This window comes from Bos indicus x Bos taurus, chromosome 13 (assembly GCF_003369695.1).
Source record: "Bos indicus x Bos taurus breed Angus x Brahman F1 hybrid chromosome 13, Bos_hybrid_MaternalHap_v2.0, whole genome shotgun sequence".
Lineage (NCBI taxonomy): Eukaryota > Metazoa > Chordata > Mammalia > Artiodactyla > Bovidae > Bos > Bos indicus x Bos taurus.
Genome location: NC_040088.1, coordinates 58380398 through 58406231, shown reverse-complemented (window position 1 = coordinate 58406231; position 25834 = coordinate 58380398). Strand labels below are relative to the sequence as shown.

Sequence of the window (25834 nt, the reverse complement as noted above, 5' to 3'; positions counted from 1 at the left end):
TTCCCTGGTAGCTCAGCTGGTAAAGAATCCGCCTGCAATGCAGGAGACCTTGGTTTGATTCCTGGGTTGGGAAGATCCCCTGGAAAAGGGATAGGCTACCCACTCCAGTTTTCTGGCCTGGAGAATTCCATGGACTGTATAGTCCATGAGGTCACAAAGAGTTGGACATGACTGAGCGACTTTCACTCACAATTAAAGGGACGTGTCCACATCCATCCCTACCAAACAGCAACTCATGTTCTCTGCCTTAGAAACAGTACTAGGGTCTTCCCTGGTGGTCCAGTGGTTAAGAATCCACCTTCCAATGCAGGAAATGTGGGTTCAATCCCTGGTCAGGGAACTAAGATTTCACATGCTGCAGGGCAACTAAGCTTTCATGCCACAACAAAGTCCAAACAAAGCCCTTTCTTCTTTCTAAAGAAAGACAGAAAGAAAAAGAAAGAAATGGCACGTCCAGAACACAGACTTTCAATGTAATCTCTAAATTCAACCACCTCGACAGTGCAAAGTCTGATAAAATACTGAGAAAGCCTTTTCAGAAGCCAGGCTTTTCCTCCAAGTGTGTCCTTCATGAGGGATGTGCACGACTGAAGATAATGGAATCCACTCTTTTAAAAGGGATTTTGCTCATAAAATCGTTAGAGGGCCAGAGGATCAGGACCAAAGCTGGGCCTCAAAACATGGTTCCTGCAACTTAGAGGGGTAATATGGTGTGGGAGGTGAGAGGGAGGTTCAAGAAGGAGGGGACACATGTATACCTATGGCTGATTTATGTTGATATATGGCAGAAACCAGCACAGTGTGGTAAAGCAATTATCCTCCAATTAAAAATAAGTAAAATTTTAAAACTGGCTTCTGAAACAAGCCCCGGTAGCAGACCTGGCCTCCCTCAGTCACAACGAGAAGATGAGGACCCCGGAACTGCGGTCCCAGTCAGTAACTCCTGGATTGTGGCCTCGGGGGGAAGTTTCCAGATTGCTGTGGGCTGTCACCACACCTAGAGCTCTGGGAACACAGGGTCCTGGCTCCCTCCAGAGTGGAAGAAGATGACCCCAGAACTGTTGGTGGGACCGGCTACGTGATCTGTATGGCTACGTGCAAAATGAAAATGCAGGCCCCTAGTTCAGAATTATCAAGAATCAAGACAGCGACCAAGTTAGACCAAGTATGGGACCATCTAGACGTGGGTCTGTGTGACAGCTCCGGTCACAGTGCTGGCCCCAACTGTTGCCATATTGGCCTGCTAATCACCCCTGCAGAGCAGATGCATCCTGGACGGTTGCTCGTCCCCACTTACATCAGGACCAAATCCACGTCTGTGAGAGCGTGGAAGCCCACAGAACCCTGCCTGCAAGAGCATCTCAGCAGAGTGTCCTTTCCAGTGATGTGGGCTTTTCTCTGAAGGAACAGTCTAGAAGGAGCTGGGAAAGATTCTGAGAGCCCTCTGCTTATCTGACCAAATATGCAAACTCTGGAAGCAAAGATGCCTTTTGCAGAGCAATGTCTTCTCCCTGTGTTATTTTGAGACCCGCCCTGCTCGGTTGTAGCTTTTCACTCACAACACCTGACACACAGCCAACAGAATGACACACGTGTCTTCTCTGTGGGAGGCACACATTGGGCCCTGGGAGGTGCCGGGGTGACGAAGGAAGATGAGGGTCCCGCTCACTCCCAAGTGGGTGGCAATGAAGAGTTAACACCTGAACAAGCAAATGAGATGGTTTTTTCAGGTATTTCTGGGGGCAGAGTTGCCATACTCCAAAATACACCTCAAAGCCATCCTCTTCCTTGAACACTGTCACTGGTACCATTTTATCCCAGCCAACACCATCTCTCAGCTGATCTCACTTTCACTCTTACCTCCCTCCAGTCCCTCCACCACAGCAGGGTTAGAGAAATCCTTTTGAAAACATAAATCAATTGTAGACATTCCCCTGCTTCAATCCTCCCTGTAGTTTTTGGCCTGCCCTTGGAAAAAGTCCAAACCTCCTTATCATCCCTACAAGACCACACACCGTCTGATCATCGCCTGTCTCTAACTCACCCCCACTTGGCCACTATGCTGCCCTGGTGTCTTTTTTGGGGGGACAAGCCAAGTTCCTTCTGACCTCTGTCTTTGAATTTACAGCTCTTATAGTTCCCTGGACACCACAATCCTTCTCAGCTTCTGGCATTCAGCTAACACATCACCATCTCAGAAAGGTTATCTTGGGACCACCCTCCCCAGGACAGAATCCCCACCCACCTCACCGTTACGCTACAGCCTGTGCTTCTCCCTAAACACGTCACAATCTGAAATTATCCTGTTTATATGTTTCTGGGTTTCCCCTTCGTTTCCAGGAAGCCGGAAACTCTGCCTCTCTGATTCAGTCCTTCACCCCAAGCTCAGCACAGTGTCTGGCACATAGTTACAGCTCCAGAAATATTTGTTACTGGGCTGACTTACTGACAGATGGATGAGGGAAAAAATAGCTACATTCACTGGGTCTACAAAGGTGGATCAGTGTTCCGTATTTAGGGAGAAGTCACTATACCTAAACCTGAGCAAGAGGACTTCCCTGGTGGTCCAGTAGCCGAGACTGCACGCTCCCAATGCAGGGTACCTGGGTTCAATCCCTGGTCAGAGGACTAGATCCCATGTGCTGCAACTAAGACCTGGACAGCCAAGTAAATATATATAAAAACAAAACAGAACCCGAGCGAAATTTGAGATCACTGGGGGCTTTGGGAAAAGTGAAGCAGAGTTCAGAGTGACAGGCAATAATCAAATCATGCAAGTCAGCTGTTTGGAAAAAGTGCAGACTGGCTTCAGGGTGAAAAAGCCAGGCTGACAACAGTCCAGTAGCATGGATGACCTCACACTTGTTTACGGGTTGTGTTGAGGTTATTCTCTTCCTGAGGTTATTCTCTTCACAGGGTGAGCATTCTCACAGTGAAATCGCTTGCTCCCTGGGAACAGAGGCCCTGTCCTTCTCTGGTGACTCCTGGTGGCCTCAGTAGCACCAGAATGGCTCCCTGTTTCTTATCCAAGCTCCCCAAACACATGGGTACTAAGTGCTGAAACAGCTCTGCTACTGTCCTTGAGGATTTTCCTCTCAGGTTGATTTCCCAGCTTCCTGCCCAGGCCCAGATCAGGGCAGACAACTCTCTGGATTCCTTGGGGCTGAGGAGGTTCCCGGATGCAGGTTCCCATTTTAACACTGGTAAAGTCCATACTGGGACAACTGAGTCACCCTTCCACCAGGCCACAAGAAAGAAGGTATTCAACATCCTTATTTTCCTCAAGGTCTTAATCCTGACAGCTTGCTCCAGCCACTTCCTATTGCACATCCTGACTTGTGATTAATCTTCATTATCCCCCACCCCCAACTTATGGCTTTATGGTGCTTCTCAAAGCCCTGCTTCTCTGGCTTCCCTCCTTGATGATGTCCGGATTCTGCCTCTGACTCTGTCATCCTACACCCCCATATATGGTCTAATCAATTTTTTCCCCAGAAGCTCAGGGTTCCACCTCTACCCCAGACCCCTAAGAAACCCTCCTGCCACATCTACTCTGGGAGGAGTGGGCGAACATTTAAGGACACTCCTTAATTACAACTATAATGATACCTCTGACTACACAACTCAGGGGAAAAAAAAAAGTCTAAACATTCATAGTAGACTAGTGCAGGGGTCCCCAACCTCTGGGATTAATGCCTGATGATCTGAGCTGGAGCTGATGTAATAATAATAGAAATAAAGTGCACAATAAATGTAATGGTCTTGAATCATCTTGAAACCATCTCCCCACTGTCAGTGGAAAAATCGTCTTCCACAAAACCGGTCCCTGGTGCCCAAAAGGTTGGGGACCCTGATCTAGAGACCCTTTATCATAAGGAAGACAGATCTGCAAGTTTTTCCTGTAAAGGGCAAGACATTAATCTTTTAGGTTTTGTGGACTGCATGGTCTCTGTCATAACTACTGAGCTCTGCCACTGTAGCAGGGAAGCAGCCATAGACTGTATGTGAACAAATGTTCCAATAAAACTTTATTTGCAAACACTGGCAGAGGGCCTGATTCAGCCCCTGAGCCCTAGTTTGTGGATCCTTTATATAGAATATGCTTCCAGATAATTTTAAAAATTTCTTTCTTAAGTCCACAAAAGTTTTCTTTGTCCCAACACACAGATAGCCCATAGCTTTACATACAACTTACACACCTCCTTCTGTCTTCCAAGCTTCACATCCTTTAATCATTCATTCTGTCACTCAGCCAGTCTTGTGGAAACATTTGCCTCCATAAAATAAGTTCTTCCACAAACACATTGACACTGAAAGATCATGTGGAACTTATTTTTAGAGAACATTTAGCACCAGTTTGTAACATAAAAGCTGGATGTGGAGTTCGAGTGAATAATTAGGATAATCGAGATTAATACCTAGTTGATGCTTTGTCAAAGGAACTGCTAGATTAATAGGGTAAAATTCCTCTGATGGCCACTAGTGACCTCACTGTCACCCGCAAATAGCAGTTTTAGAGGGCAGTTTTGAGATATTCACTGTTTCTGGTTTTGTTTTCCAAACTAAAGAGTATTAATCTGTGGGGTGAACGGGCAGGGCTCTGTAATGATGAGTGGCTTACTAGACCGCTTCATTCATCAAATGTGCAATTTAATATTCCTGAACCAACCAGGTATCTTCAGAACTTATTCTGAGATGTGCTATCCTTAGAAGTATACTTTCTTTTTTTAACTGAAATATAGTTGAATTACAATGTATTAATTACTGTTGCACAGCAAAGTGACTCAGTTATATATATATATATATACATTTGTTTTCATTATAGTTTATAGTATTTCGTACAGTTAACTATATTGAATATAGTTCCTTATGTTATAAGAAGTACACCTTCAAATGAAGAAGGGTGGAAGGGGAAAGGAAGCATTGGTAACATTTTAAATTAATTTCAGGAATGTGATCACAAAGTACACAGGCTTGGAAACTGTTTATCTCAGATAAGAAATCAGGAGGTGAGGAACTTGCCCTAAAACTGGTGGTTAAGACTCAGAACTCCCAATGCAGGGGGCCTGGGTTCGATCCCTGGTTAAGGAACTAGATCCCACATGCTACAACTAAGACCCAGAGCAGCCAAATAAATTATTTTAAAAAGAAAGAAAGAAATCAGGAGGTGAAGATGAAGGGACAGGAGGGGAAAAAAGGGTGGAGTAGGGGGAAGAAGCCTGTGTTCCAATGGAACATCCAGCAGAATGTCCTCATGTGCATTTACCTGTCCTGGAGGTCAGATGTGGTGAAACAGGGACTGTGGCAAGTGGGGCACTCGCATTCTCTTGACCCTCTTCCTCCGAGTCCTCTCGGTTGGGGGGGATTATTGCAGAATCAGAGAGTTTTCTGCAGAGCAGCAGCAGCAGCCCATGTGGGCTCATTGCTGAGCAGATACTGCTGAGTCTAGAAAACAGAGAGCCTTAACAAGTAAATTCCACACCCCCTCGAATTTGTGCCTCGGTAGGGAAGCCTCAGCAGGAAATCCTCCATATGTTTTCCTTTACTACAAGGAGCTTCAGAGTATGAGTTCATTTCTCTTCAAACATCCTCGTGTTGCTGTAAAACTGCACTGGCTGGATGATGAGAAATGCTACCAGGAACACAAGAGGACGCCCACAGACGGAGATAGGAGAGCAGTTACTCTTCTGAATTAGATATTAGTTTGGGAGAAGTTTTATTTCTCCTTTGCTGCTTACATTCTGGACTTCGTGGCCTTTTTTCATTTCATTTTATTTTGTAAGGACAGTCTTTTGCTTTTGACTGCTTCCTAGTAGAGCTTGGATACGGGGAGAAATAAATATCAAAAGAAGATTTCTCAAAGATTTGTCCTATGGAGGAATGGAGTTTACCCTGAGGACCAAAGGATTATAGCTCAGGTTAGTCTTTGCTCTTAAACAAAAAAAGACATTTGAAATTCTGGATTATTTTTAAAATATCACAGGCAAGTAAGTACTTTGTCTTTATTGTTTTCTTCTCTTCCTTTTTAATCGCCTAATAAGCATCTTCTTTTCATATTGTAATCTCAATGACGTGAACAGTTGGATTCTAAATATAAGTAAAATGATTTGCTAGCTCATAAATTACTTACAATATGAGATATGAAATGTTCTGCTTTAAACACTGTTTAGGAGGTAGCAGGTAATACTCATAGCAATGTTTATGTTTTTATGCCAAGAATCACTTAATTTCACTAGTGTCTCAAATGAGTATCTTTTGCCTCATTTCCTCTAGTAATATAGACTCTGTTTTAGATTGAAAAAGAAGCCAGTAAGAAATGTCCTCTGAAAAGAGCATGGTTGCCCTGACAGGCAAATCAACTTTGGTGGACTTCTCTAGAATATTTAGGGAGATTTGCTGTAGGTCCTGTAAATCTCCAGGGTGAAAATCGTTACAGCTCTGACTCTTGTGAACCTTCTTTTGAAAATATGATGAAATCATGTAGCAAACGTGGGAAAAAAAGTCTTAATGGCAAAAGGGCATTGAAACATTAAAATATTTCAGCGGATATTATCTTTTCTTGATTACACTATTAAACTGAGCTCCAGCTGCGCATGTGTTGTTGCCTCCTCCGGATTCCAGGAGTCAAGAGCTGTCAAGCTGATCTAGCAGGATCAGGGGAGGAAACTAGATGTGGTCAAGATGTCCTGTTTCCCTCCCGATTCCTAATCCCCTTCAACTCCCCACCTCTGCCCTCCCCTCCTGATGTGGTAACTGCCATCAGTTTACGGGAGGATGGCTACCTCCCCAGCAATTGTAAACAAAGAGCTGGCTGCTTTCAAAGTCAGGCCATGTCTGGTTGATCTTTGGACGAGAATGAGCAATCAGAATGAGCTGGGCTTTCTCTGCACCCTAGTTCCCCCACTGCCACCCCTAAAGCCATCATCCAGGCCACAGTTCTCTGTACACCAACTGGTCTGAAATGATGTTTTCAAAAGAAAGATAAAGGAGAAAGCCCCTTCCATAGATGGAGGGTGTTGCGTTCCTTCCTCCCTCCAACTCTCCCTAGTCTGTAGAGACAGTCTGCCTTGTCCTCTAAGAAGCATGATTCCAGTTCATCACTGGTTTCCAAAGCCAAGTGCTCCCGGCACTGGCCTCGTTACTGAGTAGCCTGTCAGTTAAAGATCATTATCTGCCAAGCCATCTGTTATTTTCCCTTAGGAGAAGATGTTATTTCAGTTCCATAGGTAGCTTTTAAATTTTTCCCTACATGTTGTGTAGCAGCTAAATGTAGTCCAAGGGTTAAGTCCTGTTGAGAGCAACAGGAATCTGTGGCCCACTTTTGAGAGTGTTAGTGGTAATGGTGTAATCTTGGATGGCCCAAAAGCGTGGGGTGAGCTGGGACCTGAGAAAAATGCAGCCACGTGAGAGTCTGGTCTTTGCTCTCCTGGAAAACTGTTACTTTTATAGGAATTACTTGCTTTCTGATTTAGTTGTGCCTAAAGATTTGTGCTTCTTTTATGGGGCATACTGCTGCTGCTAAGTCGCTTCAGTCGTGTCCAACTCTGTGCGACCCCATAGATGGCAGCCCACCAGGCTCCCCTGTCCCTGGGATTCCCCAGGCAAGAACACTGGAGTGGCTTGCCATTTCCTTCTCCAATGTTTCCTTCTCCAATGCATGAAAGTGAAAAGTGAAAGTGAAGTCGCTCAGTCGTGTCCGACTCTTCGCGACCCCATGGACTGCAGCTTACCAGGCTTGTAGTGTTGCCCTAATTGCCCTGGTTATGGAGGCTGGCTACCCATCAGTGAGGGCAGTTTGGGGTCTTGACACTTACAAAAGAGAGCCATAAAGAATATGAGCTTTCCTACTTGTCACACTCCTCCTTCACCAGTTAAGAAAAAGATTTTGCCTTATTTAAGCATGCTATTATCTACCTGCTAAGTGAGAGTGGACCTCTATAATTTCTCTCCCTCAATAATGGAAATTACATGCGTCGTCGTTATTGCTTTAGTCACTAAGTCATGTCCGACTCTTGGCGACCCCATAGACTGTAGCCCACCAGGCTCCTCTCTCCGTCTACGGGATTTCCCAGGAAAGAATACTGGAGTGGGTTGACATTTCCTCCTCCAAGGGATCTTCCCCACCCAGAGATGGAACCTGCGTCTCCTGCATTGGCAGGCAGACTCTTTACCGCTGAGCCACAAGGGAAGCCTGGAAATTACATTGCTGCGTTTCAGAAGCCATCAGGTCATCAGGTCATCTGCAAGCTTGGAGATTTTCCTTTGTAGAAAGAAAGCTTCCTTTGCCTTGGGCTGCTCTTGTATAAGCTCATGGTTGGACAGATCTGAAGTGCTGTGTCCTGTGGTACTAGCAGGTGACGATGATGATGACACCAAACACGTATTGAGCGCCTTCTTTTGCCAGGTGTGATACTAAATATTCTATGACACATAGGACATTAAATTTTCCCTGCCTTACCTGTAATGCATGTAGTGCAGAGAGCCTCCTTCACAATGGAGGAGAAACAAAAAAGTTCAGCAGAGGAGGTTCAGCGGAGGAGGAACAAAAAAGATTCAAGAAAGGTTCCTATCAACTAGCATCCTGTCTTCTTTCTCTTTGTTGTCTTTGTTTCTTTCATTCACCTAATGACCAAGGTTACAGATTGTCCAGGCTCCTTTCTGTATGACTTTATTTGTGGATAACATTTCTGAGAGAGCATAGGCAGTGGCCTGGGTTGGAGTCGGGGAGAAACTGGGACTTCAGCAATGAGCATTAGGACTTGTATTGGAAATGGATTTCGTTTCTCTGTGCTCTGCCTTAGACTGTCTGTAAAGTGTGACTTCACCTCACACCATGCTTTTCTATCCTTCACTATCTGCAGGGTTATGGGGATAATTAAACTGTTGGCTAAAAGCATCAAATTCCTGGGGAGAAAACAGCACATTCATGAGCAAGTGTGTTTAACTGTTCGTGTCGGGCTGGAATTTCACTGAAAGCAAATCCGACGCTTAGAACGGTCTTTCAAACTACCAGCAGGTAGAGAGTACGGAGGAGAAGGTTCGGATTTTTTTTTTTCAATCATAAAGCATAGATTTTCAGTAAATTTGCTATTGATGCCTACTGTTATAAAAATTTTATTAACATAACAAATTGGAAGAAGCTGGTTTATAGGTGATGATTCAGGACAAATGACATATGTAATAATCAAGAATAAATGAGTGAAGAAATAATGCATTTATAAATTAGGAAATGGAAGTCTATGGGGACTTAACACTAGTTTTTTCTTTTTGTATTGTTTCTGGGTCATGGAAACATTTTAAGCTAATTTGCTGCCTTGATTACATCTTTGATGTAATCGATTGTTTATTGACTACCACTTAGGGCATTGCTTTCTGGGATAATCCATGACTACATTTGGGAACAAATGTATTACTATAAGGTGAGTATGTATATTTGATAAGGAGAGAGAAGAATTGAATTCAGAAATACTATCCGTTCACAACTTGAGAATCACTGAAATTTGAAACTAGGGTAGATTTTGAATCATCTTATCCAACTCCTTTACAGTATGTATGAGGAAACTGAAATAAAAAAAATGATTTACAGGTCATTAATTAGCTAACAGTTAGAACTGGACATGGAACAACAGACTGGTTCCAAATAGGAAAAGGAGTACGTCAAGACTGTATATTGTCACCCTGCTTATTTAACTTCTATGCAGAGTACATCATGAGAAATGCTGGGCTGGAAGAAGCACAAGCTGGAATCAAGATTGCCAGGAGAAATATCAATAACCTCATATATGCAGATGACACCACTCTTATGGCAGAAAGTGAAGAGGAACTAAAAAACCTCTTGATGAAAGTGAAAGAGGAGAGTGAAAAAGTTGGCTTAAAGCTCAACATTCAGAAAACGAAGATCATGGCATCTGGTCCCATCACTTCATGGGAAATAGATGGGGAAACAGTGGAAACAGTGTCAGACGTTATTTTTCTGGACTCCAAAATCGTAGCAGATGGTGGTTGCAGCCATGAAATTAAAAGACGCTTACTCCTTGGAAGGAAAGTTATGACCAACCTAGATAGCATATTGAAAAGCAGAGACATTACTTTGTCAACAAAGTCCATCTAGTCAAGGCTATGGTTTTTCCAGTGGTCATACATGGATGTGAGAGTTGGACTGTGAAGAAAGCTGAGCACCGAAGAATTGATGCCTTTGAACTGTGTTGTTGAAGAAGACTCTTAAGAGTCCCTTGGACTGCAAGGAGATCCAACCAGCCCATTCTAAAGGAGATCAGTCCTGGGTGTTCTCTGGAAGGACTGATGCTGAAGCTGAAACTCCAATACTTTGGCCACCTCATGTGAAGAGTTGACTCATTGGAAAAGACCCTGATTCTGGGAGGGATTGGGAGCAGGAGGAAAAGGGGACAACAGAGGATGAAATGACTGGATGGCATCACCGACTCGATGGACTTGAGTCTGAGTGAACTCCAGGAGTTGGTGATGGACAGGGAGGCCTGATGTGCTGCGATTCATGGGGTTGCAAAGAGTCGGACACGACTGAGCAACTGAACTGAACTGAATTAGCTACAAAACTAGGATGAGAATTCTGGCTTTCAAACCCAATGGCTTTTTTGTTCACTTTTCAGTTCTATGTTTTTAATATATAATTTTTTTCAACTATTAAAAAATAAAGATATGCCCCCATGATCATGCCAATTGCATTACTCTTTTGCCTTTTAAATATCTTAATATGAAATATCTCAAATACACAAAAATGATATCTTGATTATCTGCATACCCACCACCAAGATTATATGTTATTTTGCTATACTTAGTTCAGATAATGTATAAAATATAATGAAAGTGAAAGTGAAAATTGCTCAGTCATGTCCAACTCTTTGTGACCCCATGCAGTAGGTCAGAGTACTGGAGTGGGTAGCTTTTGCCTTCTTCAGGGCATCTTCCCAACCCAGAGATCAAACCCAGGTCTCCTGCATTGCAGGCAGATTCTTTACCACCTGAGCCACAAGGGAAGCCCAAAATAAAATGAAGCACATTATAAATATGCTCCCTCAACATTTCCCCTATTTTCCCTCCCAAGAGACTAATTATCCTTAAATTGCTACATATGATTCCTATGTACTATACTTTAGTATTGCTATGTTGTGTGTGTTAGTGTATGTGTGTGGAGGGTGGGCTTTCAGTTCCAGACATGGATGTATATATATATATGCTGCTGCTAAGTCGCTTCAGTCATGTCCGACTCTGTGCGACCCCAGAGACGGCAGCCCACCAGGCTCCCCCGTCCCTGGGATTCTCCAGGCAAGAACACTGGAGTGGCTTGCCATTTCCTTCTCCAATGCATGAAAGTGAAAAGTGAAAGTGAAGTCGCTCAGGTTGTCTCCTTGAAAGTTACACAGTCGTGTCCGACTCCTAGTGACCCCATGGACTGCAGCCCACCAGCCTCCTCCGTCATGGGATTTTCCAGGCAAGGTACTGGAGTGGGGTGCCATTGCCTTCTCTGATTCTTCTTCTTCTTCTTCTTCTCATATATATATGAGGTCATATCTAATATCTATTTGTGGTTATACTGTTATTTTGTGTTCAAATTTTAAAATATATAAAGCATTGTCTTTTATACTTATATATTCTTTATATTTATTCAAAGTTGTTTTGGAGATATATCCATGTTGATAGATAGGTATCTAGTTGATTTTGTTACAGCTGCAGGATACTATCACATTACATAAATAATCCAAAGTTGATTTATCTGTTTTCTTACCGAGGCATATTTGCACTCTCTCGGAAGTTTTGATATCCTAACAGTACAACTATGGTCTTTATGCATATCTTCTTACACTTCAGCTAGAATTTCTCAAATCAGAGTTCAACCTAGAAGTTGAATTGTCAGGTCATAGGGAGACACATCTTCCCTAGAGATTGTGAAACTCTTCTCCAAACTCTGCTGGTTTATTTGACCACCAACAGTGTTGAGCAGTAGTTCTGAACTCTGGCCACAGAAAGAATCACCTAAGCAGTATTTTAAAATCACCGATGCCTAAGTTCCACTTCAGACCCATTAAATCAGAATCTCTGGGGATGAGAGACAAGACTGATATTTTTTTCCAAGTTCTCTGAGTGATTCTAATGTATAACTGGGATTAAGAACCACTGACTTAGCATTTCTGTTTCCCCGTGTCTTTTCCAACACTGGGTATTATCAGACATTTTGTTTTGTTAATCTCTTGAGTGCATGGACTTTGTAATTACTGGTGAAGCTGAGTATGTTTCTATAATGTTACTGAGCATTCTAGTGCCTACCATTGAGAACTATGTGTGGTATATTTTACCTATTTTTTCTCTTCAATTATCTTTTATTATTGATTTGTAGGCACTTTCTTTACTTTCTGGACAGTAATTGTGAGAGGGGATATATAACTGGCAAATAGCTGCCCTGGTCAATAACTTGTCTTTTCACTTATTTGTGTTATTATCATATACAGTAGTTTAAAAATTTAAGTATGGTTAAATCTGTCAATATTTTCCTTTATGGGTTGTATGATGAGAAATCTTAAATATTTTCCTACATGATTTTGTAAAGCTACTTTTCTATCTTCAAAAAGTTTTATGGTTCTATTTTTTCCCAATGAGGTCTTGAATCTGTCTAGAATTTATATTTCTGTGTGATGTGATGTGTGGTCAAATTTTACCTTTATTTTTGGTTTTCCTTGGTATAACTTATCTTTCCTCACTGGTTGCTCTTAAGATCTCTATTGACCTTGTAGTTTTTTTGTTTCACTACAATACATCTCATAAATTTATCTTTTCTTTGTCTTGATTTCTTCCTAACTCATAGGAATCATACATTTTGTCAATTCTGGGACATATACAGGCATATATCTTGGAATCTTGATGCTTCAGTAATTCTGTTCACTGTCTGAAATTCATATTAGACATGTTGAATTTTTTTGTTCAATTTATGCTGTCTCAACTTTATATTTATCCCTTTATCTCACTTTGCTACATTCTGAGTTGCTTCCTTAAACCTATCTTTCATACCCAGGGATTGAACCTGGGCCCTCAGCAGTGAAAGCGCCAGCTCCTAACCACTGGCCCATCAGGAATTCCTTCACTTGTGTCTAAAGAGCTATTTTACCTCTCCATTGAATTTCTCATTCCATTGCTGTAGTTTTCATTTCTAGATAGTCTGCTGCTGCTGCTGCTGCTAAGTCACTTCAGTCGTGTCCGACTCTGTGCGACCCCATAGACCGCAGCCCACCAGGCTCCCCTGTCCCTGGGATTCTCCAGGCAAGAACACTGGAGTGGGTTGCCATTTCCTTCTCCAATGCATGAAAGTGAAAAGTGAAAGTGAAGTCGCTCAGTCGTGTCTGACTCTTTGCGAGCCCATGGACTGCAGCCTACCAGACTCCTCCGTCCATGGGATTTTCTAGGCGAGAGTACTGGAGTGGGTTGCCATCGCCTTCTCCGGTAGATAGTCTGCCTACCGTTATTTTAATACTATGTCTTTCTTTCCATATGGTTTGTATTTTATTTAGTGTTAGTTGTTTAAAATTTATATGAAATAATCTGTTATTTTGTTCATTTATCCAAAAGTTTTAGAATTCAGAGTCTTCTATTTGTTGTGCCTGGTGGTTTGATCTTCTGATGGATTGTCTCTTCATGTGATGTGTGATTTAGGACAATGAATTCATTGTTAGTAGGGAATCCTGTATAAAAATGTGCAACCAGAGTGTCTCTTTCAGGGACATTTTGTATTTGGTGTCCTAGGATTAATCCTTAGGCTAATTTTTTGACTCAGATATTCCTGGACCACACATACAGCCCTGATTATAAATTCTGACACTATCTTTTCCCATTGCTTGGTAAAGATCAGACAGGCATTATTGTGTCCAGTTGCTGGGACTGTATCACCTGTCCGTACCCTTATATAGGAATTTAAACCCAACCTTCTGGGTTACTACTGTTCAGTCTCTCAGTCATGTCTGACTCTTTATGACCCCATGGACTGCAGCATGCCAGTCTTCCTTTCCTTCACTATCTTAGGGAGTTGCTCAAACTCATGTCCACTGAGTCGATGATGCCATCCAACCATCTCATCCTCTGTTGCCTCCTTCTCCTGCTTTCCATCTTTCCCAGAAGCAGGGTCTTTTCCAATGAGTCAGCTCTTTGCATCAGGTGGCCAAAGTATTGGAGCTTCAGCTTCAGCATCAGTCCTTCCAGTGAATAGTCAGGGTTGATTTCTTTTAGGATTGACTGGGTTACTGGGCCCTGTAAATTTCACTGATGCAGACTACTATCTGTGCCCTTACCACACTGCTTTTTAGATCCACAGATCTTACACCCGGCATTCTCTTTCTTTTTGCTTGCTTTTTCTCTCACTCTTGCTCTCTCTCTCTCTCTCTTTTTTTTTTTTTTGAAAGCTCAGTAGTGCATTTATTAGGAAAAGAATGATGTCTGTTTATCTGTTATTTCTGAGTATTTGTAGTGGGAAAGTTTTCAAATTTTATTGAGAAAAAAATTTCAGAACAAGGAGTCCTACTTTGACCTTTTTGACATTAAAAAAAAAAGCCTAAGAATTTCACAAATCATATGCTCCATGCAAAATTTTCTTGCCAGCTTTTGTAGAAGTGTAGTCTATCCAAAAATCAACTTGGAAATCATTAATGTGCCCTTGAATGTTCTGCTGTATAACTGCTGAGGAGTTGCATTCTTTTGAACTAACACAATAAACTCAACCACTGCTCGGTGTGTGGAGGATAATGGGATGGGGAGGGGCTATATCCTAGTTTGAAAAATTTGTGGGGAGTGTGCTGCAGAGGAACAAATAATATTTTCTGAAATAGTGAGAAGTCTTTAAAGGTTATAATGAAAATCCCAAAGCTCTTTCTGACCATAGAATTCTGTGATTTTTCTACTACCTTGAGAAATTTTCCCAACAAATCTCATAGCCTCTGAGCAGCTTTGTAACAAATCATAAAAATCAAAGTTGCTTAATTCTCAGGATGCTTGCCTGTTCTCCTTCCTTCACCGTAGCATCTAAGCAAGTCCACAGACATGAAAGGAACTGTATTCAACTTTTATTGCTGTAACTATTCCTCAGTCTGCTTTGTCCACACGTGATTTCTATGACATGCCAAAGAACACATTGCCAAACAAAATAATTAGTGGACTAAAGAGAATCTTAACTGTTGAATCCTATCTAGATATGACGTATTTCAAAATATACACTGTTGGAAGTTTTTATAGTTTCTGTTTAACATGAAATAAGTTTTTGATATTTTACTCCAAAACTCTCTTTGGAAGCAACAACTTAGTAATAAGACACAGTTGAAATAAAAACAAAGGATTCATTTTTAAAAAAGAACGAATATTCTTTCAACACTCGATACCCAAAGTTATTTCTGAGGCCTCACCATGTTATTTTAGATTAAATATCTAAAACAAATTATTACAAAAATAAACCCATCCCTTCACTGGGTTTCATTCTGTGTTTAGGCTGAGGTGGAGTCTGTTGTTAGCTGCATGATCAGAGCACAGACGCTGAGTCTTTTTATTTTCTTAGTTATGAATTACCGTTTCAAACCCTCATCAGCGGTTTACAATGGCTGTAATCCCTACCAAAACAGTTGCTCCTCTGGATTGTAAGTGGTTTGCCAGAACATTAACCTCTACTTGACCCCGGATGGTCACAGGAGGGATATACAAGGGTCAATGATAATCATTTATAGAAAAATTATCAAATATGGACTGTACACTAGATAATGTTACTTGCCTTTAAAAATAATTATAATATGTGTGTCGTTTAGAAGGACTGGGATCAGCAAGGCTAATGAACATGTTTAAATCCTTATCAGCTGGAATGTAAAGGGCTGGCTCCAGAAAATGCTGACCTCAGAATTTTTCTGCAGCTTGTGTCAATCCAGTATGCGGATGCACATGACCTACTGATGTGAGGCTTGGCAGGCCATAGAGGCTTATTCACCCATGCGGGATGTGAAAGGGGCTTCCGGGCCTCTCCCTGTGCTGTGCATTCCTCTAGTTCTCCACCAAAGCTTTTAATTGGCATCTGTGACTAAGGAGCATACAGTCCCAGGAGGAACGGAACACAGTTTTCCATCACCAATTAAGACAAGCTCTAAGCCCCAAGCTTATCAAGCCTGAACCAGGAGTAGCTAGGGCCAAAGGCTGCAGATAAAAGAGTCACTAGTAGTTTCATAAACCACGTTAATAATTCTGCGTTAACAATAAATAACTGCATGTTTAGTGTTGTTACCTAAGCTCTCATAGCCAAGACCCTCACTGGGCCTGGTCGTTAAAAGCAACGGAGCTCTTTTAAGCAGAATCTGAATTAAACCTGCTTTACCTAAAATTTCGTCCAAAGACACTTCTCCAAGTAATCTTCCCCTCTGTGTAGGGAAGCCATGTCATTCCGCCTGGGTCACGTGGGATGAACACTAGAGGAGGGTCGTCCTGAGCTGGTGAGAAATGTACAGAAAATCCCAGGGCAGATGGTTCTGCCTTAGGATTTTGGTTATTTTTGTTTTTCAATTTAAGTTTTCAATTATGTGCCTTGCTGCAATGTAACTAGGGAATAACTAGATTAGAGGAGAAGCAGGACGAAGACCTCATATTCATTACTTATTATTTAGTTTTTAAAATTAATTTTTATTAGAGTATAGTTGCTTTACAATGTTGTATTAGTTTCTACTGTACAACAAAGTGAATCAGCTATATATATATATATATATATATATATTTTTTTTTTTTATCCCTTCCCCTTTGGACTTCCTTCTTATTCAGGTCACCACAGTGCATTAAGTAGAGTTCTCTGTGCTATACACTGTGTTCTCATTAGTTATCGATTTCACCCATTATTTATTATATTTGGTTAAGGATGTCAGAAATATAAGGTCATTAGAAATCAGTAAGTTGCCGGATGTATGGGGAGGTGTATGGGGAGGCAGAGTCATACCCCTTGCCTAAGACTTTAGCAGGGTTGTTTGAAAGGACACTTGAAGTTCCCATTTGACCATTGTTATGTTGTAGACTTCATACTTCTAAATTTCGTAAGTGAATATAGAGATAAACAATAAAGATATGTTAAATGTCCTTAAGGTATATAGCCATTCATTTTTAATTCTAAGGCTGTTCTTCCTCGTTGATGATCTGGATTTTACACAGCCATCCCTCTGCTATATGACTCTACTATTTCTTGTGTTCGATACTTGTGTCCTGCCATTTCTACTTCTGTCTTAATCCTTTTTGCCCATCCCTGGAGGCCTGGGTTAAACTTCCTTTCATCCTGTGTAGATTGGCCACTTCATTCCAGTTGTTCATTGAGCTGCTTTTAAAAATTTTTATGTATTCATTTACTTATGGTGGTGCTGGGTCTTGTTGCTGTGCGTAAGCTGTCTCTAGTTGAGGGCAGTGGGGGCTACGCTCTAGTTGCGGTGCACGGGCTTCTCACTGTGGTGGCTTCATTTGTCATGGAGCACGGGCTCTAGGCACGTGGGCTTCAGTAGTTGTGGCTTGTGGGCTCAGTCGCTCTGGCTCACAGGCTCTAGAGCACAGGCTCAGTAGTCGTGGTGCACAGGCTTTGTTCCTCCTCAGCAAGTGGGATCTTCCCAGAGTAGGGATTGAACCAGAGTCTCCTGCATTGGCAGGCAGATTCTTTACCACCAAGCCACAGGGAAGCCCCTGAGTTGTTCTTTCTTTCCTCTTTTGTGGCATTCCACTGACCCATTGTTGCTCTTCATCTGGTCCAGATTCATGGGTCTCATGGGTCTCTGCCCATATACCCTGTCCCACATTACCTCTGACACCTGCTGCCTCCTTCTTTCTTTCTAATAGGACTTGCATCTCCCTGCTAGTTGAGAAACTTGTTGATCGTTCCCTCCTGCCATCTTTCACACAAAATATTTCTTTGGACACCCCCTTGGCCCTCAGTATATAAATTATATCTCAACCTGTCCACACAAACTTACTTGATTTGGAACTATTGAGTATTTGAAGTGTGACTTGAGCAACACTCCTTTCCTATGTTAAAATATGTGTGATTGACATGAATTGAGAAGGCTGGATTTTGCTAGATACCGGATTATAGGCTGTTGTAAGGCAGTTACCAGGTTTTATGTTCTGTAGCATTTCCTGTGAATCCATTAACTTTTAATTTGCATAATCAGTATCACAACAGCTGATGGTGGTACTGACTCCCTAAATGAACTTCTAGCAAATACAGTTGGAAGAATACCCATGGGGTTCCAGTGTTATACTTTAAGAACTAAAAATTATAAAGAAATAAGTATTCAGGAACCACCCCCAAACTGATAAATCATCCAGATGCTCCTAAAAAAAATCAAAATAATATCCTTTTCATGCACCTAGTGATTGGCATATTAAAGTTTTCAATAAATATTAAATCTATCATCATTGGAATATGTTTTCAATACTGTGTGGTTGATCACCATCACCAACTTTTCCAGCAATTTTTCTATGAAATCTGTAGCTAGTTTATAGGTATGTCAAGAATCCCAAAGCCATTGTGAAATCAATGCAGCAATTGGTGGTAACAACTCCTTAAACTGAAGATCTTTAACCTAAGAGTGCAAGCTTCCATCTTCCTTTGGTATGCTTAAAAGATAAAAAGCTAACATTTTTCAAGATTGATGAAACAGTGATAACAGTTCTTCCTCGTGAAAGAATGAAAATATACATCTTTAGATTGCTACATGAATGATTTAATTCAAACATAAAGAATGATTACAGTTCAGTGTTATGAAATATTGAAACAGTAATAGAAAATACGCAATCGCTGCAATTGCTTTTCTTATATTTTATTAAAAATAGGATAACACATGCTGACCAAGATGGATTTTGAGACTAATTTAAGCTCTACAAATGTAGGATTTTATACTCATCACTAGTAGTTCCCCTGTTCTTTGATTACATGGTGTTTCATCCAAGGTACTTTTAACTTTAGAACACTGAAGCAAAGATATTCAAAATCAGCCTTGGAATTTAATACATCATCTCTTTCACCAGAGACATTTCACTGATCCTGTGTTATTTAAAGGCCAAATGGAACTGTTATGGTGAAAATCTGAAAAGAATGTCAGAACTAACACAGTATGGAGATCACATTTTCACAGAAATAATGATTCCAAGTCTTGTAATTTAATTTGCATGGTTGAATGAACTTGTTTCTCTCCTCCTCCAAAAATACAGCCTACTACATCCCGAACTGCAGTCCTTCAAAAAAAGAGGCCAAGTCCCAAAGTTAGTATTCCACAATCTCGCCCATTCTACAACTTCATACCCAGTAAATATTTTTTCTTAAAAATGAATTCTAAACCTACAAGCCTGTTGTTTCTGAGGAAATGATGGGAGAAGAAAAGACTTAGTCTATATTTAACTAAAAAGGAAGTCACTTAACCTAAAAAGAGTTACAAAATTTATATATCAGGTGGGAGCTTGTAAACTGTCACATAAAGAAATAGATCATGTTACCTGGAACCCAAGCAAATACACTGTTGATACTTTCTCTGGAGAGCTGACAAAGGAGAAGACAATGGCACCCCACTCCAGTACTCTTGGCTGGCAAGTCCCATGGACAGAGGAACCTGGTAGGCTGCAGTCCATGGGGTCTCTAGGAGTCGGACATGACTGAGTGACTTCACTTTCACTTTTCACTTTCATGCATTGGAGAAGGAAATGGCAACCCACTCCAGTATTCTTGCCTGGAGAATTCCAGGGAAGGGGGAGCCTGGTGGGCTGCCAGCTATGGGGTTGCACAGAGTCAGACACGACTAAAGTGACTTAGCAGCAGCAGCAGGAGCAGCAGCAGCAGCAGCAGCGGGAGAATTTCCCTAAGTTGCTTTTATGAGTATATTATGAGAATCTAGACGTCTTTGTTAGTTAATGGGCATGTGTGCTAACTAAGTCACTTCAGTCGTGCCCAACTCTGTCTGACCCTGTGGACTGTAGCCCTCCAGGCTCCTCTGTCCATGGGATTCTCCACACAAGAATACTGGAGTGGATTGCCATTCCCTTCTCCAGGGGATCTTCCCAACCCAGGGATTGAACTCTTATCTCTTACATCTCCTGCATTGGCATACGGGTTCTTTACCACTAGTGCCACCTGGGAAGCCCCAGTTAATGGGCATAGTTCTGTAATAAACACTATCCACATTTCAGTGGCTTATCACTAAAAGGTGTGTCTATTATTCACATTGTCTAGAAGAGTGAGGATGAGGAAGGTGGGAGGGTTCTGCTCTAAGAAGTCACTCAAGGACCCAAGCTACTTACAACATGTGGCTTTGCTATTTCCAGGGCCCCTACCTTCTCTGCATTTAGCCCACCAAAGGGAGCCAGTCACAGAGGACTTCCTGGGAGGTTACCTCGGGCTACACCTGCAAGTGGTTGTATGGCCCTTCTGCCTTCATTCCATTGGCTGGAACCCCATCATAATACCTCATTTAACTGCAAAGGACACTGAAAAATGAAGCCTTAAATGGCTGCCAAGAGAAAAAAGAAATAGGATCAGATGAACACCAAGTAGTCTCTCTCACATATATAATAGTTTTGAATTGGGGATCATTAACAGGGTATGCAAAAATAGCCCCATGGTTGATCTTTAATGCTAGTAGCTATAAGAAAACATTGGACCAAGGATGCCCATCCCAGGAAGCAATAGCTATATATTCCCTACTAGGGAGGATGTTCAATTTTAGATGTTGTGAGAAATGTAAGATGATTCAGATATTGTCTGTATCCTCAGGCAGTGTATAGTCTGCTATAGGAGTAGGCTATCTGTATAACTAGCTGCATTCTAGCTGGTATCACAGGATGTTAAATTGGAAGTGTCTAGGAGATCAGTACTGGGTGTTCATAGGAAGGACTGATGCTGAGGCTGAAACTCCAATACTCTGGCCACCTCATGCGAAGAGTTAACTCATTGGAAAAGACCCTGATGCTGGGAGGGATTGGGGGCAGGAGGAGAAGGAGACGACAGAGGATGAGATGGCTGGATAGCATCACCAATTCGATGCACATGAATTTGGGTGAACTCCAGGAGTCAGTTCATGGGATCGAAAAGAGTCGGACACGACTGAGCAACTGAACTGAACTAAACTGAGACTCTTACATCTAATAGAGGTGAAATTTCAAAGTTAAATCAAGGTGGATGTTTACAAAGGATTTAAAATATGTTTAGTTCAGTTCAGTCACTCACTCGTGTCCGACTCTTTGCAACCCTATGGACTGCAGCTATGGACCAGGCTTCCCTGTTCATCACCAACTCCCAGGGCCTACTCAAATTCATGTCCATTGAATTGGTGATGCCATCCAACGATCTCATCCTCTGTCGTCCCCTCCTCCTGCCTTCAATCTTTCCCAGCATCAGAGTCTTTTCTAATAAGTTAGTTCTTTGCATCAGATGGCCAAAGTATTGGAGTTTCAGTTTCAGCATCAGTCCTTCCAAGGAATATTCAGGACTGATTGCCTTTAAGATTGACTGGTTGGATTTCCTTGCAGTCCAAGGGACTCTCAAGAGTCTTCTCTGACACCATAGTTCAAAAGCATCAATTCTTCAGCACTCGGCTTTCTTTATAGTCCAACTCTCACATCCATACATGACTACTGGAAAAACCATAGCTTTGACTAGACAGACCTTTGTGGGCAAAGTAATGTCTCTGCTGTTTAATATGCTGTCTAGATTGGTCATAGCTTTTCTTCCAAGGAGCAAGTGTCTTTTAATTTCATGGCTGCAATCACCATCTGCAGTGATTTTGGAGCCCTAAAAAATAGTCTGTTACTGTTTCCATTGTCTCCCCATCTATTTGCCATGAAGTGATGGGACCAGATGCCATGATCTTAGTTTTCTGAATGTTGAGTTTTAAGCCAACATTTTCACTCTCCTCTTTCACTTTCATCAAGAGGCTCTTTAGTTCTTCTTCATTTTCTGCCATAAGGGTGATGTCATCTGCATATCTGAGGTTATTTATATTTCTCCTGGCAATCTTGATTCCGGCTTGTGCTTCATCCTGGCATTTCGCATGATGAACTCTGCATATAAGTGAATTAAGCAGAGTGAAAATATACAGCCTTGACATACACCTTTCCCAATTTGGAACCACTCTATTGTTCCATATCTGGTTCTAACTATTGCTACTTGACTTGCATACAGATTTCTCAGGAGTCAGGTCAGGTGGTCTGGTATTCCCATCTCTTTAAGAATTTTCCAGTTCGTTGTGATCCACACAATCAAAGGCTTTGGTGTAGTAGATGATTTTCTGGAACTCTCTTGCTTTTTCGATGATCCAACAGATGTTGCCAATTTGATCTCTGGTTCCTCTGCCTTTTCTAAATCCAGCTTGAACATCTGGAAGTTCATGATTCACATACTGTTGAAGCCTGACTTGGAGAATTTTGAGCATTATTTTGCTAGAGTGTGAGATGAGTGCAATTGTGCAGTAGTTTGAACATTCTTTGGCATTGCCTTTCTTTGGAATTGGCATGAAAACTGACCTTTTCCAGTCCTGTGGCCACTACTGAGTTTTCCAAATTTGCTGGCATATTGAGGGCCGCACTTTAACAGCATCATCTTTTAGGATTTGAAATAGCTCAACTGGAATTCCATCACCTCCCCTAGCTTTGTTCACAATGAGGCTTCTTAAGGCCCCCTTGACTTCTCATTCCAGAATGTCTGGCTCTAGGTGAGTGATCACACCATCGTGGTTATCTGGTCAAGAAGCTCTTTTTTGTATAGTTCTTCTGTGTATTCTTGCCACCTCTTCTTAATATCTTCTGCTTTGTTAGGCCCATACCACTTCTGTTCTTTATTGTGCCCATCTTGGCATGAAATATTCCCTTAATATCTCTAATTTTCTTGACGAGATCTCTAGTCTTTTCTGTACTATTGTCTTCCTCTATTTCTTTGCATTGATCACTGAGGAAGGCTTTCTTATCTCTCCTTGCTATTCTTTGGAACTGTGCATTCATATGGGTATATCTTTCCTTTTCTCCTTTGTGTTTTGCTTCTCTTCTTTTCTCAGCTATTTGTAAGGCCTCATCAGATAACCATTTTGCCTTTTTGCATTTCTTTTTTGGGGGGATGCTCTTGATCACTGCCTCCTGTACAATTTTACGAATCTCCGTCCATATTTCTTCAGGCACTGTATCAGATCTAATCTCTTGAATCTATTTGTCACTTCCACTGTATAATTGTAAGGGATTTTATTTAGGTCATACCTGAATGGTCTAGTGGTTTTCCCTACTTTCTTCAATTTAAGTCTGAATTTGGCAATAAGGAGTTCATGATCTGAGCCACAGTCAGCTCCCGGTCTTGTTTTTGCTGACTGTATAGAGCTTCAAAAATATGTTCTATAACCTAAAATCTTCTTAGCTACAAAGAGGATATAAAAGGTCTCAAAGTGAAAATTGAGAGAGAATTACCTTAGGAGGATTTCTTCTTTAAAAGTTAATTGAAATGTTTTTAAACCATGCTTTGTTTTCACCAGTATCCCTAAGGATAAAGGCTACAGGCTGTCTGCCACTTCACCTAAATTCTAATAAGACTGACTGTACAGGACAACCTGGAGAACTTGACCTCTACCTTCTGAGTTTGGGAGGGGGACACAGTAGACTGAAGTCTCCCTCAATTCTGATAAATTTGGAGGGGATACAGCATAACTCCTTGGAAGAAAAGTTATGACCAACCTAGATAGCATATTCAAAAGCAGAGATATTACTTTGCCAACAAAGGTTCATCTAGTCAAGGCTATGATTTTTCCAGTGGTCATGTATGGATGTGAGAGTTGGACTATGAAGAAAGCTGAGCGCCCAAGAATTGATGCTTTTGAACTGTGGTGTTGGAGAAGACTCTTGAGAGTCCCTTGGACTGCAAGGAGATCCAACCAGCCCATTCTAAAAGAGATCAGCCCTGGGTGTTCTTTGGAAGGAATGATGCTAAAGCTGAAACTCCAGTACTTTGGCCACCTCATGCAAAGAATTGACTCACTGGAAAAGACTCTGATGCTGGGAGGGATTGGGGGCAGGAGGAAAAGGGGATGACAGAGGATGAGATGGTTGGATGGCATCACTGACTCGATGGACGTGAGTCTGAGTGAAGTCCGGGAGATGGTGATGGACAGGAAGGCCTGGTGTGCTGCGATTCATGGGGTCGAAAAGAGTCAGACACGACTGAGCGACTGAACTGAACTGAACTGAACAGCATAACTGGTTAGCTGTTCGGAAGGTAGGAGCAAAGGGAAGTTATTGTTGTATTGAAATCAACCTGCATATCGACGTCATAGATTCTGTTCCAATATGGTGGCCCCAGAGTGATGGGGCGTCCGCAGAGAAGTGCTGGAGGTGGACCGTTAGATGCCCAGGGGCTAAAAAGGAGCAGCAGGTTGGAATAGAGCTGCATCAGGGGGTCAGGAGAAGACTTCAGAGCAGGAGTGTCTCTGAAGAACCTATAAAAGTGATCTTAGAGAAAAATAGTCAGCTTTCAATGTTGGCCACACTCTCTTCTGATTCTATCTGTCAAAGAGATCTTTCCTTTGAAAGATCTGTCTTTCATACTTTAACTGTGGGGATGGAGGTTGGTCAGAAACAGCAATTAGTGGGTGAAGGAAGATGGGAATGAGAAAGATACAGGAAGCCAAACTCTGTCTTGAAGACACCACATTGCCTGCAGGCAGCCTTGGATAGAAGGTGATAGTGATGATGGTTTGGCTTCCCCGGTGGCTCACACGGTAAAGAATCCACCTGCAGTGTGGGAGACCTGGGTTCGACCCCAGAGTTGGGAAGATCACCTGGAAGAGGGCATGGCAACCCACTTCAGTATTCTCACCTGGAGAAGCCCCATGGACAGAGAAGCCTGGCAGGCTACAGTCCATGAGGTCACAAAGAGTCGGACAGGACTGAGCCACAAAGCACGGCACAGATGGTTCAAGTGCTGATGAATCCTGAGCTGGGCATTCTCATCCGAATTGAGACTCTGTTTTGTTACTGGCAGAAAACGTAGAACTTTTTCTTAACTAGGAATGATCAGAAAAGTCAAAGATTTGTAGGAGTTTTCATCAGGAGCAGGGAAGAGCTAATTTCTTTGATCAGGCTTAAAGGGACAATGACAGGCAAAAACAGTACTCTTTTATGACTACAGCTGACATAAGTGATTTGTTCAGTGTGCCGTTTATGTTTGAATTCTGGTGAGATGCCCCAGGAGAAATACAAGGAAAGTGCTCTGGGAGGCCATGTATAAAAGGCACTTGCTTCTAGCTGGAGTGGAAGTGTGCCTGAGGAAAGGATACGTGGAGAAGGCGCATGCAGCAGACTACTTAAAGATAAAGAGATTTAAACATGCAGAGATTCAGGATGGGCTAGGGAGGGTGGGGGGCTGTTGGAGCTTTTTTAAAGACATTTCTAGCAGAGCAAACAAACAACAACAACAACAAAAGCAAAGGATGTGTCCATGTACATTCAGCCTTGGCCAAAAAAAAAAAGAAAATACCTTTCTCAGGAGAAAGATTGATAACGGAGAGAAGGCTATTCCTGGGTGAGGACAGGGGGTATATGGGTAATCTCTGTGCCTCCCCTTAATTGACTCTAAACTGCTCTTGTAATTGTCCTTTAGAGAAAATAAATGCAAGGATAGGACTCCCCTGGGGGTCCAGTGGTTAAGACTCCGCACTTCCACTGCAGGGGATGCAGTTCGAATCCTGGTAGGGGAACTAAGATGATGCATCCTGCGCAGCATGGCCAAAAAAAAAAAAAAAGGAGACAGAGCAGCATAGCAGATGCATATAGGCTCGCAATTAGTTCCATTTGG

The 25834-nt window shown here is 42.0% G+C and overlaps 1 protein-coding gene across 2 annotated transcripts in view; it reads left to right on the top strand.

The window, feature by feature from the left end:
• KIAA1217 (KIAA1217 ortholog) overlaps positions 1–25834 on the top strand; it is an 815330-nt gene that overhangs the window by 373111 nt on the left and 416385 nt on the right. Inside the window, exon 1 of one of the 2 annotated variants that reach the window (XM_027559961.1) lies at positions 5577–5918. The exons of the other annotated variant lie outside the window; for it this stretch is intronic. The gene's annotated coding sequence lies outside the window, so the exon portion shown is untranslated. Of the gene's footprint in view, positions 1–5576; positions 5919–25834 lie in introns of those variants that run through there. 2 annotated transcript variants of the gene reach the window in all.